Source organism: Ranitomeya imitator, chromosome 1 (assembly GCF_032444005.1).
Source record: "Ranitomeya imitator isolate aRanImi1 chromosome 1, aRanImi1.pri, whole genome shotgun sequence".
In the NCBI taxonomy this organism is placed as follows: domain Eukaryota; kingdom Metazoa; phylum Chordata; class Amphibia; order Anura; family Dendrobatidae; genus Ranitomeya; species Ranitomeya imitator.
Window position 1 is genome coordinate 1,098,854,418 of NC_091282.1, and position 15,695 is coordinate 1,098,870,112.

A 15,695-nucleotide genomic window follows, 5' to 3' on the forward strand; every position below is an offset into this window, starting at 1 on the left:
CTTCAGCTGTGGATGTCACTGCTGTCGCTGTTCAGGCTGCTAGTGTTGCTGCAGCCACCTTGTCCACTGCCGCTCCTATCCCGATTCTAACTCGCCTCCCGCTTCCAGAGAAATTCTCTGGTGACAGTAAGTCTTGTAGGGGTTTCGTGAGTCAGTGCTCTATCCATCTCGAGCTTCTGGCATCTCGTTTCCCTACAGAGCGGGCTAAGGTGGGATTTATAGTGTCTCTTCTGTCGGACAGAGCGTTGCAGTGGGCTACGCCGCTATGGGAGCGTAGCGATCATGTGGTGCAGAGTGCTCCGTTGTTTCTGAACACTCTGAAACAGGTCTTTTTAGGACCTCGTGTCACCCATGATACGGCGCTCCAATTGTTGGCATTGACTCAGGGCTCGTCCTTGGTCAGTCATTTTGCCGTCAACTTCCGCACCTTAGCATCTGAGCTGGAGTGGTCGGATAAAGCCCTCATTCCTATATTTTGGAGGGGGCTGGCTGACCACGTTAAGGACGCCCTGGTCACTAGGGAGATTCCCGCCACACTGGAGGATTAATTACTCTATCCACTCGTATTGATCTCCGTTTTCACGAGCGGAGGTTAGAGCGAGCCCAGTGTAGGCAGAGGTTTTGGCTGGCTCCCACCTTCGCCAAACCTTTGGAATCTCCAGACCAGGCTCCTGAGCCCCATGAGCCTGTGGTAGAGTCTCGAGCAGGATCTAAGTCCCGGACCGCTCGTGCACTCCAGATTTGTCATCTTTGCCAACAGTCTGGACATCTTGCCTCCAGATGTCTCCAGCGGTCGAGGAAACATCAGCGTCTAGTGGTAGTTGGTGGAGGTGCACTAGACACGGTGACGTTTGCCTCCAAATTGTCCTTTAAGGGGACAATAACATTGGGCTCATCCTCTCACTCGGTGGAACTCTGCGTGGATTCTGGGGCGGAGGGCAATTTTATGTCTTCAGCCTTCGCCCAACGTCACGCAATTCCTCTGGTCATGCTATCTCAACCAGTAACTGTACGAGTGGTGAATGGGTCGACACTGCCCACACAGATTACACATCAAACTATCCCTTTTACTCTGTCCATGTCACCATCTCATCAGGAGATTATATCTCTACTCGTCATTCCTGAGGGAATTGATGAGGTTATCTTGGGGATACCTTGGTTACGGTACCACTCTCCTCACATCGAGTGGTCCTCAGGCAGAATTCTGGGATGGGGTGAATCTTGTGGGAACAGGTGTCATCGAGAGTGCGTTCAGGTTACTACTACAGAGGTACCCGCAGATCTCTCCTCTCTCCCCAAGCAATATTGGTCTTATGCAGTCGTATTCTCCAAAAAGGCAGCGGAGACTCTTCCGCCCCATCGCCCCTATGACTGTCCTATTGATCTCTTGCCTGGTGCTGAGCCTCCCCGGGGTCGAGTCTATCCATTATCTCTCCCGGAAACGGAGGCAATGTCTCAGTACATACAAGAGAATCTGGCAAGAGGGTTCATCAGGAAGTCAGTGTCACCTGCTGGGGCAGGGTTCTTTTTCGTGCAGAAGAAGAATGGAGAACTACGTCCATGCATAGACTATAGGGGTCTTAATGCTATCACAGTTAAGAACAAGTACCCTTTGCCGTTGATATCTGAGCTTTTCGATAGGCTTCGGGGAGCTAGAGTGTTTACTAAATTAGATCTGCGGGGTGCTTATAACCTGATTCGCATCCGTGAGGGGGACGAGTGGAAAACGGCATTTAACACCAGAGATGGGCACTATGAGTATCTGGTGATGCCCTTCGGGCTCTGTAATGCACCTGCCGTTTTCCAAGACTTTGTCAACGACATCTTCCGGGATATGCTTTCCACCTCGGTTGTAGTCTATCTGGATGATATTCTCATCTTTTCTCCAGATATTGACTCCCACCGGAGAGATGTTGGCAGAGTCTTCGACCTCCTACGGGCAAATTCTCTTTATGCAAAGTTGGAGAAGTGTGTGTTTGAGCAGGAGTCCTTACCTTTCCTGGGCAATATCATCTCCGCCCAGGGATTGGCTATGGATCCTGCCAAACTACAGGCGGTGATGGACTGGCAAGAGCCCCATTCTCTTAAAGCGGTGCAGCGCTTTATGGGGTTCATAAACTATTACCGCCAGTTCATTCCCCACTTCTCAACTCTGGTAGCTCCCTTGGTAGCCCTCATCAAGAAGGGAGCGAATCCCAAATTGTGGTCGGAAGAGGTCTCCAAGGCCTTCACTTCTATTAAGTCCCACTTTGCTAGCGCTCCCATCTTACATCGTCCCGATGTGGATAAGCCATTCCTACTGGAGGTGGATGCCTCGTCCGTTGGTGCTGGAGCAGTCCTCTACCAAAAGGATGCTCAAGGTCGGAAGCATCCATGCTTCTTCTTCTCCAAGACCTTCACGCCAGCGGAGAGGAACTACTCCATCGGGGACAGGGAGTTGCTAAGTTGCTAGCAATGAAGTTGGCCTTTTCGGAGTGGAGACACCTTCTGGAAGGTGCGCGGTTTCCCTTCCAAGTTTACACGAACCACAAAAATTTGGTCTATTTGCAGACAGCCCAGCGGCTAAATTCTCGCCAGGCCAGATGGTCCCTGTTCTTCTCCCAGTTCCACTTTTCCCTTCATTATCTCGCCGGGGAGAAGAATATCCGTGCTGACGCTCTCTCTCGCTCCCTTATGTCAACTGAGGAGGAGGAAGAGGAGCTTCGGCTTATTGTCCCTTCCGAGAGCCTGAGAACCGTGGCGCCGGTTTCGCTAGAGTCTGTGCCTCCGGGCAAGACTTTTGTGCCCATTAATTTGCGACCGGAGGTTCTCTCTTGGGCTCATTCGTCCAGGGTGGGTGGACACTTTGGGACAAAGAGGACATCTAAGCTACTGGCGAGGACGTACTGGTGGCCGCATATGGTCCGGGATGTCAGGAATTATGTTCTGGCATGTGTCTCCTGCGCCAAAAATAAATCTCCGCGTCAAAGGCCAGCTGGTTTGCTCTATCCCTTGCCGGTGGCAGATAGGCCCTGGGAGATGGTCGGGATGGACTTTGTTGTGGGTTTGCCCAAGTCTCGCGGCTGTACCATCATTTGGGTCATCACCGATCATTTCTCAAAAATGGTGCATTTGGTGCCGCTGCCGCGGTTACCTTCTGCACGGGCCTTGGCAGCGTTGTTCATTAGACATATCTTCCACCTGCATGGTATGCCAGACAAAATTGTCAGTGACCGGGGTCCCCAGTTTGCGTCTCGGTTCTGGAGAGAGCTCTGTCGTCTTCTCAGTATTGAGTTGAATCTCTCTTCCGCTTATCATCCCGAGACGAATGGGTTGGTAGAGAGGGCCAACCAGACCTTGGTCACATACCTGCGACATTTTGTTTCAGCCAGGCAGGATGACTGGGCATCCTTGCTATCGTGGGCAGAGTTTGCACTGAACAACGCCGTAGCCGACTCCACTGGACAAACCCCATTCCTCCTCAACTATGGTCAGCATCCACGGGTACCTGTGCCTATGCCCGTGTCTTCCGCCGACTCCAGGGTGGCAGACTGAGCTGTGGAGGCACGGGATATTTGGGACCGCACTCAGGATGCCATTTGGGCCTCTAAGGAGAGAATGAGGTCCTCCGCCGATGCTCATCGGCGCCCCGCTCCGACCTTTGCTTCTGGCGACTTGGTGTGGCTCTCCGCCCGTAACATCAGGCTGCGAGTTGAGTCCACTAAATTTGCTCCTCGCTACTTGGGCCCATTCAAGGTCCTCGAGCAGGTTAATCCTGTGGTCTATCGTTTGGCCCTTCCGCCACGCCTGGGTATCACCGACACCTTTCATGTGTCCCTCTTGAAACCCGTGTATATGTCCCGGTTTTCCGAGTCATCTGCTGGGACATCGGGTTCGTCTACGGACGATTATGAGGTGAACGCTATTTTGGGGTGCAAGGTGGTGCGTGGTAAAAAATTTTATTTGGTAGACTGGAAGGCTTATGGTCCCGAGGACAGGTCCTGGGAGCCTGTTGAGCCCATTCGGGCTCCGCAGCTCATTGCTGCCTTCGAACGTAGCGAGGCCCAAGGAGGGGGGGGCCCTAGGAGGGGGGGTAATGTTAGGAGTCGAGTTTCCTCTGCTGCACAGGGGGAATCTCGATCCGTGTCCGCTGCGGTCTCCCATTCTCCTCCAGCCGCAGTGGAGTCTGCTCAGCAGGGACGTCGATCCCAGCGTCTCGCTCAGTCTGACTCTGTGCGAAGAGTTGCTGCTGCTTCTCCAGTCTCTGCCATTAAAGTCAGTGCTGGTCAGCAGCGAGCGGACTTCTCTGGGACTAAGTCCTTGTCTGCACGTACTGAGCATGCCCAGGGTAAGATCTCCCGTTGGAGATCGAGGGTCATGTGCTCAGGCTCTGCAGCACATTCCATTGGTCCTCTTGGCAGGTCTTGGAAGGGCAAAAGTGCTGTAGCCACTTCCTGTGCTGCAACTATATAAACTGCGCATGACCGCACGGCCATGCGCTAGTATTGTCTTGTAAATATGTGTGTGTGTTGTGAGTGAAAGTCGCTCTTTAAATAACCCTCCCTATTGAATGTCTGTTCGCGGAAGGTGTATGTTTGCTAATCTAGCGCCCGACTTATCCAACAGCACGAAACACACATTGCAGCGTCCTCTTGCTGTGTCCGCCTGTACGGCGCCGTGCGCTTGCCTTGTGCTTTCCATACCCAAGCCAGTGTGGTTGGTGGCGTCCGTCAGTGCGGCATTGCTCGCACTCCTGTGCATTTATATATTTATTCTTAGTTTCCTTACACACCCAGTTGTGGTGTAGTGCCAGCGAGGGTCTAATCGGACTTCAATCCCAGTTGGGGTTAAGTACGCTGACTACTCGCTCGCGCTTTAGGTGCGGTGCCGCGATCCTGTGACGCAGCAGGATTGCTCCCTTCACGCTGGGTGAGGTTGAACCCACGTGTATATACTTTAGTGTACCGCCATATAGTCTGTATTTACTAGCAGCAGGTTTTCACCTGCACGGTGGACCCCGGACTGCGAACGCATCTATATCACCTTTCTTGGTGCGTTCCGCCAGTCCTAACAGCATGTGAAGGTTCATACACATAGTAGTCAAATTATTGCAATTTTTCCCTCTGCTCATTTTTTTTTTGCAAAGTTGTCAGATAACATGAGTTGGCTCATCCTTTCCTGTGTCAAAAAAGGCCCAGGCTAGGCAACCCTTGTCTTGTCTGCAAGCTGCAGACCCATGAACGCTACTGGCCACAGCCACAGTTGTTGTTGACGATACATTTCTCATCGTGGCTGCATCACAAGGTAACCTCCTCATCTTCCTCTTCCACCTCCACCTCCTCAGATGACCTACTTACTGTAGCTGTGTGCCTCTGTGCACATGTTGAGGTGGAGGAAGAGGAGAAGAGGCCACTTGAAGCTGGCCTTGCCATGCGCTCAAGCACATGTTCGTTCTGGGCCTCAATAACAATGCACACCGCTATGTGACTGCCAAAGAAAGGTAGTGGAGTAGTCGGTCCAATTAACAGAAGTTGTCAGATGTCTTTGTATACGATCTGACATTGTTTGTTCACCAGTGCTTTCACAAACATTACCACTTTCCCCACGTCCACCTTGAACACCAAGCCTAATCTTCCTTCCACCATGACCTTGCTTTTTCCCAGTCATGTTGCTTAGATAGTATGGAGAGCAGTATTAGCAACCAAAAATCATATTTATTTTACTCTGCACCAGCTCTGCAAACAGCTGAATTACAGCGGCATTAAATAACAAGGTGAAAGGTGGAGTGCTGAATCGCATTAATTACAGAACAAAAAATTGTTTGAGTGTAGATGAGCCCTGTATGACAAAAAAGATATGCTTGAATCAATTTCAAAACAAGATCTCCCCTACTGTATGAAGTTAGTTACAGAAGAATTTTTACGGCGGCTGTGGATGAAACCTGTATAAAATAGACTAGATGCTTCAAACAGTTTCAAAATGAGATCTACCCTACTGTATGAAGTTAGTAATAGAAGAAAGAATTGTTTGAGTGGGGATGAGGCCAGTATGACAAAGATGATATGTTCCAAACAATTTCAAAATTAGATCTCACCTTCTGTATGACATGAGAAACAGAAGAATGTTTTTTGTGTGAATGAGGCCTTTGTAAAATAGACTACATGTTTCGAACAATATCAAAGTGAGATCTACCCTACTGTATGACGTTAGTAACAGATGATTTTTTCATGTTGATGAGGCCTGAATAAAATAGACTGGATGCTTCAAACAATTTCGAAGTGGGATCTATCCTACTGTATGGCATTAGTAATAGAAGAAAGAATTGTTTGAGTGGGGTTGAGGCCTGTATGACAAAGAAGATATACTACAAACAAGTTCAAAATTAGATCTCCCCTACTGTATGACATGAGTAAGAGAAGAAACTTTTTTGGTGTGTGGATGAGGCCTGTATAAAATAGACTACATGCTCCAAGCAATTTCAAAGTCAGATCTACAGGACAGTAATTTCTCACCTTGATCTGCGGTGAAGTCACAGAGCTTGAACTGCGGTGACCTCATCACTGGCTTTTTTCCCAATGTTGCTGTGGTCACTGCAGTTCAACTCGGCTGGGAACTCAGCCTCAGTGACTAGAGGTAACCTCGATGATGTCACCTCTAGTCACTGAGGCTGGTTCTCAGTCTGGATGGTCGCATCTTGGCACCATCAGGTTGAAAACTATCTATCTCCCAGACACCTCTCCATTACTAAGCCATGGGCTTGATGTCACCTGACAATACAAAAGTGACATCAACCCCACAACTTGCCACCACTACAGGGCAAGTGGTAAGAGCCGAGCAAAGTGTCAGAATTGGTGAATCTAATAGATGTGCCTTTTCTGGGCAGCTGCAGTCTGCTATTTTAGGCTGGGGTGCCAATATCCATGGCCCCTTTCCACCCTGAGAATACCAGCCCCAAGCAGTCTGCTTTAGCAAGGCTGGATGTCAAAAATGGGAGGACCCCACGCCATTTTTTTAATTAGTTAATTACATAATTAAAAAATACGGCGAGGGGACCCCTCTATTCTTGATAACCAGCCTTGCTTGTGCTAACAGCTGAGGATTGCAGCCCCCAGCTGTCAGTTTTGCCTGACTTGTTATAGAAAATACAATGAAACCCACACTTTTTTAGTCAATTATTTATTTATTTATAGATTAGGAGCCGGCTGATGAATACTCCCATCAACAGCTCTTGCTCTCACTCTTATTAGCAGCAGCAGCTGTAGGCTGATGGGAGTTATAGTCCCATCAGCCACCACCTGCTGTCATTGTTCTCACTTGAATATAACTCATCATTCTCTCCTGCTCGTGCTGATCATCGGCAGAGCAGAAGAGAATGATGAGAGTTGTCTTCAGCACCCGGCGCTGAGGAACAGCTCTTACTGTACTGCTGCTTCTATGGTGCCCGCCGTGTGGTACTGATGCGGCACATGTGCAGCACATGGTTGACACATGTGTGCCACAAGTATTATACACATGGACACTGCCATCTCCGGTACTGATTTGACATAAGTGCAAGCGCTGTGGGAAAATTTCTGACAGCAGTCACGCTACCGTCAAAAAGGTGAAGTGAGTTAATTGGCTGTGAACTCCCAGGACCTTTTTGATGGCACCTGGAGAGTGAGAACTTTCTCACAAACGAGGCAATGTCAGACAGGTCCTACTAGTTTACCGCGAGACTTTGGGCAGCGGTAACAGACACTGCTCAGTGTCTCTGCTGTACGGTAGGCTGTATGCCATCTGCCATCTACATGTAGCAGAGTTAGACCCATCGTGGGACAAATGGATTATCATCTTCTCTGTGGAAAGGTGAGGAATATTGTTGTTTTTTATTTTAACTCTTTTGCAGAATACAATGGTGTTGGTGGAATGAGTGATGTCGTAAGTATAGTTTAATTAAGATTTACCATAATAAAAAGTCTGTGTCATTATTTCAATTAAAGGACATTTTTCTTTTTGTGTTTTTGTACAATATGACTATGGAGTTAGCAATGGGGACATCTTATTGACGACTCTCCATTACTAACCTCAGGGCTTAATGTCACCTGACAATACAAAGGTGACATCAAGCCCCCAACTAGCACCCTACTTGCCATCGCTACAGGGCAAGTGGGAAGAGTGAGGCTAAGTGCCAGAATGCGCACATCTTAGAGATACACCTTTTCTGGGGCAGCTGAGAGCTGTTTTTTTAGCATAGGGAGCAGTATCCATGGTTCCTTCCTAGGCTATTAATATCAGCCCACAGCTGTCTGCATAGCCTTTGCTGATTATTAATTATAGGTGGACCCCTCATCATTTTTGGGGGTCCCCCTTTTTAATAGCCAGAAAAGGCTTAGTATACAGCTGTGAGCTGATATTAATAGCCTGGGAAGCTCCATGGGTATTACCCCCTTCCCAGGCTATAAACATCTGCGCCCAGCCATTGGCTTTCCCTTTGCTGGTTAAGAAAATGACATGGGAGCCCACACCATTTTTTTTTAAATAATCTTTTAACAATTAAATGCATGTACAGTAAGCTGCACATGCATTGTACCAATTGTATGTCACTGACATACAGTATAAATATCTATATATCTATTTGTATATACTTCGTTATACATCTATTCTATCCTGTCAGCTCCTGCTGTGATTTTACAGTATTTGGCTGCTGGATTGCCAGCTTTTCTTAGATAGATACTGTAGATAGATAGATAGATATGTGTGTGTCACTGATATCTATACATCTACCTATTCTATTTGTATATATCTATTCTATCTATTCTAATCTAACCTGTCTCGCTGTGATTTTACTGTATGCAACAGATGAATTGCCAGCTTTTCATATCTATCTATCTATCTATCTATCTATCTATCTATCTATCTATCTATCTATCTATCTATCTATCTATCTATCCCATCCATTTCAGCTTTTTTCCTATGCTCCCAGACCTGTTTGTTGGGTGTAGCAGAAAAATATTCAGCTTTCCCATTGACTTGCATTGGATACATTTTTCGGTACGAATACTAATAATATGGATATTAGAAAGTATTTGTGCTGACTCTCAAATCCGAATATTTCACTTTTGGCTCATCCCTAGTTAGTTTCAGAAGAATTTTTTTTGGAGTGGATGAGGACTATCTTAAATAAACTAAATGTTTCAATTAATATTAAAATGAGATCTACCCAATTGTATGACGTTAGTAACCGAAGAAATTTTTTTGGCCTGTGGATGAGGCCTGTATAACATGGGTTAGATGCAAACAATTTCAAAATGAGATCTTCCCTGCTGTAAGACGTTATTAATGGAAGAAATTTTTTTTTTGGTGGGTGAGGACTGTCTGAACTAGACTAGATGCTCCAAACAATTTCAAATTGAGATCTATCCTACTGTCTGACGTTAGTAACTGAAGAATATGTTTTTCGCCTGCAGATGGCCTGTATAACATGGACTAGATGCTACAAGCAATTTCAAAGCAAGATCTTCCCTACTGTAGAATGTTAGTAACTGAAACATTTGTTTTTAGTGTGGATAGGGCCTGTATAACCTAGAAGACATGCTCCAAACAATTTCAAACTCTGATTTAGCCTGTTGTATTTCATTTGTAAAAAAAATGTTTTTAACTTTTTTATCTGCAACAGCTCTGCACACGCAACATTTTCACCCCCACAAAATGACAACTTGGGATCATGTCCAGCAACAGAAACATTTTCTTTTTTAATCTGCAATTCTGCATGACCTATGCAGACAGTTCAATTTCACCGCCACTAAATGACAAGGTGATATATGGTGTGCTGAATCACGTTAGCGACTGCCAAAAAAAAGATGTTTTACTGTAGAACTGCTCTGCACACAGAACAATTTCACTGCCACAAAATTACAACATGGGATAGCGGGCTGTATCACGTTTAGCAATAGTGATGGGCCAGCACTAAAATGCTCAGGTGCTCATTGCTCGGTTCGAGCAGATTGGAATACTCGGGTACTCGGCCAGAACAATGAGCTCAATGTACGTCTGTGGGAGACCCGAGTATTTTTACCGCGATCCCCCCCGGGGGTCCTTTTAAGGTCTAAAAACATCTGAAAATGATGAAAACACTGCTCAAATGACACAGGAACCTCATTGGGATCGCCCCTTGAAGCATTCCTGACTCCTAGGTCACAGCTTTAATCATTTTTTTCCGAGATTCATGCCATTTTTCCCAGTGCCACAAAACACACATGAAAAAGAAACCATAACGGGTTTTGCTTGGAAATATGTCAAGGTACATCCTTTGCAGGTTAATGACTTGCGTGTAAGGTTAAATATTTAGCCCCAGACCGAAAATTTCCTCTCCCACTTAGGTTTAGTTCAGATGCAGTGTTTTTGAAGCATTTTTCAACTTTAACACTGCTTCAACCACTCCAAATGCATTCACTTGGAAATGTAATTGCAACATTTAACACCCATAGCTGGCCATGTGGTGTGTGACACATAAGCAGACCCATCTTGTTTCATTTACGAATAAGGGACTCTTAAAGTCACAGAGCCTATTTTTACTGGTGCATCAAGCGGCATTAATCTTCTTAAAGGGCCATTATGAAACAGTGGGTCTCCTAAGCTTTTGTAGCCTATGCTGTGAGTGGATGGGCTGCCAAGAATTACGACGCACCACAATACACGTGTCATAAGATGTCCAGGGGGTACTCCTGAAAAAGTGTTGCATTGAATTCAAGGCCTGCCCTGCTACCAATTCATATGCACCCCAATAAGCCTTTGAACCCACATAGTGGATGGGCCCATGAAAATCCACTTCACAATATGCATTTTGTACTCCTGTACTCCTTTGTTTTACACATTGGCGGCAAGGCCAGCCCTGCTGCATAGTCATATGCACCCCATTAGGCCTTGGAACCCACATAATGGATGTGCCCATGAAAATCCACTACACAATATGCATTTTGTACTCCCATACTCCTTGGTTTTACACATTGTCAGCAAAGCCAGCCCTGCTGCACAGTAAGTCATATGCACCCCATTAGGCCTTGGAACCCACATACTGGATGGGATTATTAAAATCCACTTCACAATATGCATTTTGTACTCCCGTACTCCTTTGTTTTACACATTGTCAGGAAGGCAAGCCCTGCTGCATAGTCAGTCATATGCACCCCATTACGCCTTGGAACCCACATGCTGGATGGGCCCATGAAAATCCACTCGTATTTTTTAATGATATGATGGTTCCCTCTTTGCAGAATTATTTACAGGAGAATTTGGCAATTGTGTTTGCCATGTTTTTAACACTAAGGTTCAGATACGGCTTTAAAAAAGACTAATCCTTGTGATACAAAGCAATTTAATTGCAAACTACAAAATTAACCTCTTAAACCCCGAAGGTGGTTTGCACGTTAATGACCGGGCCAATTTTTACAATTCTGACCACTGTCCCTTTATGAGGTTATAACTCTGAAACGCTTCAACAGATCTTGGCGATTCTGACATTGTTTTCTCGGGACATATTGTACTTCATGACAGTGGTAAAATTTCTTAGATATAACATGCAATTATTTGTGAAAAAAATGGAAATTTGGCGAAAAATTTGAAAATTTTGCAATTTTTCAACTTTGAATTTTTATGCCCTTAAATCACAGAGATATGTCACACAAAATAATTAACAAGTAACATTTCCCACATGTCTACTTTACATCAGCACAATTTTGGAACCAAATTTTTTTTTGTTAGGGAGTTATAAGGGTTAAAAGTTGACCAGCAATTTCTCATTTTTACAACACCAATATTTTTTAGGGACCACATCACATTTGTAGTCATTTTGAGGCATCTATATGATAGAAAATAACCAAGTGTGACAACATTATATAAACTGCACCCCTCAAGGTGCTCAAAACCACATTCAAGAAGTTTATTAACCGTTCAGGTGTTTTACAGGAATTTTTGGAATGTTTTAAAAATATGAACATTTAACTTTTTTTCACAAAATATTTACTTCAGCTCCAATTTGTTTTATTTTACCAAGGATAACAGGAGAAAATGGACCCAAAAAGTTGTTGTACAATTTGTTCTGAGTACGCTGATACCCCATATGTGGGGGTAAACTACTGTTTAGGAGCATGGCAGAGCTAGGAAGGGAAGGAGCGCCGTTTGACTTTTCAATGCAAAATTGACTGGAATTGAAATGGGACGCCATGTTGCGTTTGGAGAGCCCCTGATGTGCCTAAACATTGAAACCCCCCACAAGTGACACCATTTTGGAAAGTAAACCCCCTAAGGAACTTATCTAGATGTGTGGTGAGCACTTTGACCCACCAAGTGCTTCACAGAAGTTTATAATGCAGAGCCATCAAAATAAAAAATCATATTTTTTCACAAATATGATTTTTTCACCCCCAATTTTTTATTTTCCCAAGGGTAAGAGAAGAAATTGGACACCAAAAGTTGTTGTGCCATTTGTTCTGAGTACGCCTGTGAAGTAACCAGATTGAATCTTAATTTCCCAGACAACCATGTATTTGCAAACCAAAAGAACTGGCTTTTTATCTCTATATTGACTAAGTTGTGAATTTAAGTGTTTATGTCTGGTGGGTCAAGAAGACAGACTTGCCAACTGATATACTATCTAATATACTGTGGAAGGCTACTTTCACACTAGCATCGGATTCGGCCCGTCACATTGCGTCGGGCCGAGATTCCGACGCTAGCGTTTGTTGTGGCGCACAACGGGTACAGCGGATGCATTTCTCGGGTGCATCCGCTGCCCCATTGTAAGGTGCGGGGAGGTGGGGGCGGAGTTCCATCCGCGCATGCGCGGTTGGAAAAAGCTGTCCGCCGGCTGCAAAAAACGTTACATTTAACGTTTTTTGCTCCCAGCAGTCCGCCACAACACGGCGCAACCGTCGCAAGACGGTTGCGATGTGTGTCAATAGGTCACAATTAGTGTTGAGCGATACCTTCCGATATCGGAAAGTATCGGTATCGGTTTGGATCGGCCGATATTCAAAAAATATCGGATATCGCCGATACCGATACCCGATCCCAATGCAAGTCAATGGGACCAAAATATCGGAATTAAAATAAACCCTTTCTTTCCTTGTAGGTTCATTCTACATGAAGGAAAACAACTAAGAATAATGCCGGATGTATTTGGGGAGGTGGCGGAGACATTAAAGTCATAGAGGTTTATCCCAATCAAATAGAATAGCATGTTTTTTGTTTTTTTTTAAGACGTTCGGAGTGACAAAGATATTGACTATGTAAATTTTTTTTTTATTTTGTCAGATATTGATGTTTCACTATTCCACGCCCTTCCCCTTCTTTTTTTTCTTTTTTTTTTTCTTTTCCCACACTTTCATCTTCATCATCATCAGCATCTTTGACATCAACTTCTTCACCTTATTCATCTTCTTCTTCATCTTCTACCTATTTTTTTTTTTTTATTACATTCTTCATATTCATTTTATTCAACTATTATTATTCTTCTTATTCTACATATTCTTTTTATTCCACTGTTATTATTCTTCCTATTCTACTTCTTCATCATATTCTCATTTGTGACAGGCATTCCCGTAGTTGTTATCTATAAAAGTTTGAAGATTACACCTTCCGTTCTGCCAGTCACAAAAGTTACATTTGTCCGCGTTCAGTTTGGCCTGCAGCATCAGGCTTTATCCAGGGGCACCACGAGGAGGAACGGACTCACCCCCATACACTGCTTAGTCTTCTTCTGCATATAATTTAGATAATATCTTTTGCTCTGATATTAAGTCTTATGCTTAATGTTCTTCTGCTCTTTGTTCTGCAGCCTCTTGTTCTTCTGCTTCTCGGTCTTCCATGTTGTCGTCTCCAGGGTCGTCGTCTCCAGTGTCGTCATCTCCGCCGTCGTCGTCTCCGCCGTCGTCGTCGTCGTCATCGGGGTGGTCTTCCGTGTCGTCGTCATCGTGGTGGTCTTCCGGGTCGTCGACGTTAGGGTCTTCAACTTGGAAATGTAGCAGAAGGTACAAGAAGGCTGAGAAAATGCCAAGAACCAGCTGATGGAACTGGAACTCGGATGGCTACCCGAAGGTTCAAGAGCCTATGGAACTACCGAGGACCAGCTGACGTTACTGGAACCCGGTTACTAAGCAGGAGGTACCCGTGCTAAAAAGCACTACCAAGGACCGCCTGACGTTGACGGAACTCGGATACCCAGAAGGAGGCACCTAAGCCAAAGGCTCTGCCCGGAACCAGCTGACGTTACTGGAACCAGGATGGGGAGCAGAAGGTACAAGAGCAAAAGACACTGCCGAGAACCAGCTGACGGTACTGGAACCCGGATGGGTAGCCGAAGGTCCAAGAGCCAATGGAACTACCGAGGACCAGCTGACGTTACTGGAACCCGGTTACTAAGCAGGAGGTACCCGTGCCTGAAAGCACTACCAAGGACCACCTGACGTTGGTGGAACTTGGATACCCAGAAGGAGGCACCTAAGCCAAAGGCTCTGCCCGGAACCAGCTGACGGTACTGGAACCAGGATGGGGAGCAGAAGGTACAAGAGCAAAAGACACTGCCGAGAACCAGCTGACGGTGCTGGAACCAGGTGGTGGACCCGAAGGTCCACAGGAGAGGAGAGAACAGCTAGGCCGCGAGGCAGCCGCAGTTACCGAACCCCAACAGTCCTACAGGGGGAGCTGGGCCTACTGGCACTACAGAACCAGCCTTGACTACCAGTTCACGCAGCCCACATAGGAAGCTCCTAAACTGGAGGCACCCTGGAGTTGGCTAACCCGACCGCACCACGACGAGGCAAGCATAGGTGTCTCAGTGAGCTTGACACAACCCGGAAACAGCTGACGGTGCTGAAACCAGGCTTGGCACGAGGGAGTACCTGTGACAAAAACACTGCCGAGAACCAGCTGGCGGTGCTGGAACCCGGATGCGTTGCCCCAGTGTGCAAGAGCCAATGGCATGACCGAGGACCAGCTGACGGTGCTGGAACCCGGTTACTAAGCTGTAGGTGCCCGCGCTTAAAAGCACTACCAAGGACCGCCTGGCGTTGGCGGAACTCGGATACCCAGGAGGAGGCACCTAAGCCAAAGGCTCGGCCCGGAACCAGCTGACGGTGCTGGAACCAGGTGGTGGACCCGAAGGTCCACAGGAGAGGAGAGAACAGCTAGGCCGCGAGGCAGCCGCAGTTACCGAACCCCAACAGTCCTACAGGGGGAGCTGGGCCTACTGGCACTACAGAACCAGCCTTGACTACCAGTTCACGCAGCCCACATAGGAAGCTCCTAAACTGGAGGCACCCTGGAGTTGGCTAACCCGACCGCACCACGACGAGGCAAGCATAGGTGTCTCAGTGAGCTTGACACAACCCGGAAACAGCTGACGGTGCTGAAACCAGGCTTGGCACGAGGGAGTACCTGTGACAAAAACACTGCCGAGAACCAGCTGGCGGTGCTGGAACCCGGATGCGTTGCCCCAGTGTGCAAGAGCCAATGGCACGACCGAGGACCAGCTGACGGTGCTGGAACCCGGTTACTAAGCTGTAGGTGCCCGCGCTTAAAAGCACTACCAAGGACCGCCTGGCGTTGGCGGAACTCGGATACCCAGGAGGAGGCACCTAAGCCAAAGGCTCGGCCCGGAACCAGCTGACGGTGCTGGAACCAGGTGGTGGACCCGAAGGTCCACAGGAGAGGAGAGAACAGCTAGGCCGCGAGGCAGCCGC